The sequence below is a fragment of the Hippocampus comes genome, unplaced genomic scaffold, assembly GCF_001891065.2.
Source record: "Hippocampus comes isolate QL1 unplaced genomic scaffold, H_comes_QL1_v1.1 scaffold296, whole genome shotgun sequence".
NCBI lineage: Eukaryota > Metazoa > Chordata > Actinopteri > Syngnathiformes > Syngnathidae > Hippocampus > Hippocampus comes.
Window position 1 is genome coordinate 149,733 of NW_017804975.1, and position 1,486 is coordinate 151,218.

The 1,486-nt window shown below is 36.8% G+C and overlaps 1 long non-coding RNA gene across 1 annotated transcript in view; it reads left to right on the forward strand.

Moving 5' to 3' along the window:
* Positions 1–1,486, forward strand: part of LOC109529481 (uncharacterized) — a 23,514-nt gene that overhangs the window by 1,238 nt on the left and 20,790 nt on the right. The window lies entirely within an intron of this gene.

Below are 1,486 nucleotides of genomic sequence, written 5' to 3' on the forward strand. Positions count from 1 at the left end.
AGGACGTACTGCTGCTGTGGTGAATGGCCCAATTTTCAATCCGTCAAAATGACGGACGGCCTTAAATTTTCCCCGTCCACCCTTAAAAAAAAATCCGTCAATGATGGAAAATTGTCGGTTAATGTACCCTCTGCAGAAACAGTAATACATGTTTAAAAGATGTAAATAATTATACAGACTTGTTTAACTTAGATTTCGTGACAAAAGATAGGCTTTAATTTGTTAGCACAAATCACCCCGCCTCCTCCCAAGTCATCACAAATGAAAGCCGGGTCGGGCTTAAATACCAGTGGGCCGGGTCGGGCTGGATTTTTTTTTGGCCCGATCTTACCTCTACATCAAATCCATGGTATAATTTTAATCACTGTCTGTCATGACATTTATTTTTCACATGATGGCGCAGTAGTACAAATAAAGCCTCATGATGCTTCGGCCCAGGAACGAACCAGTTGGATGGAAAGCCTCATTGCTTCATGAGCCTTTATTTTCCCATCACTAGTTTTTTTGTTGTTTGTGTTTGATAGTATTGTAGACATATTGCTTTGACTCATGTTTCTTTTGTCCTGTCTTGCTTTGTCTTGTCTACCCCAGATGATGAGCCAGAGCCTCCCAAGTCAGCTATGGACCAGTTGCTTGGAGGTTTCCTTGCTCCTAGAGCACCAGAGAAGACCATAAGGGAGAGAGCTAAGGCGTAGAAAAAAAAGTAGTGTGTTTCCGGTAACCCGATCGACCGAGAATTTCTACGTCGAAAAAAAACTTTACGGTCGGCATTTTTTTCAAACAACCCTCTACATTTTTGTGTAGAGCAGGGGTGTCAAAGTCAAATGGACGGAGGGCCAGGTAAAAATTTTTGCTGCAAGCCGAGGGCCGGACTGATCGAATGTTCATTGAAAATTTTAAAAATAACCACTTATTGTTTATTGAACCAAATTTAATTGACTGAAAACCTAACAAATACATTCCAATACGGTCACATAAATAAAGAAACATTTTTTTATGGCTATGTCAGTAAACTTTAATTTTCAACAGGCACAAAAAAATTTCCTTTGTATAAAAATACCCAAAACATGAATGAAAGAAGCCGATATTATTCAAGGCACTATCACTAGTCCATATTTTCTCTTTTAGCAAAAGTAGGCTAAATTTACTTAAAAGAAAAACAAATAATAGGACAATAATTTTCGATCATTTACTCGAATAAAATATTTTTAAAACATAATTGGATTGAAATACAATAAAGTGCAAAAATGTATAAACCAAAAACAACACTTTCTTCAAGGAGAATTAACAAGCAGCGAAAGCAAATATTAAACTTTAATTTTTAAACTTGAACTGAAACTCTTCATATGTGATTGCACATTATATTATAAGTAATATTCACTTCTTTGAGGCTGAGGCTGATACTCGGTGGTGTCTTATCTTTTCTACAAGTTCATCAATATTTAGGGTCAGGCTCTGAGCTGAGCAAATCCTCAAAATTGAGTGA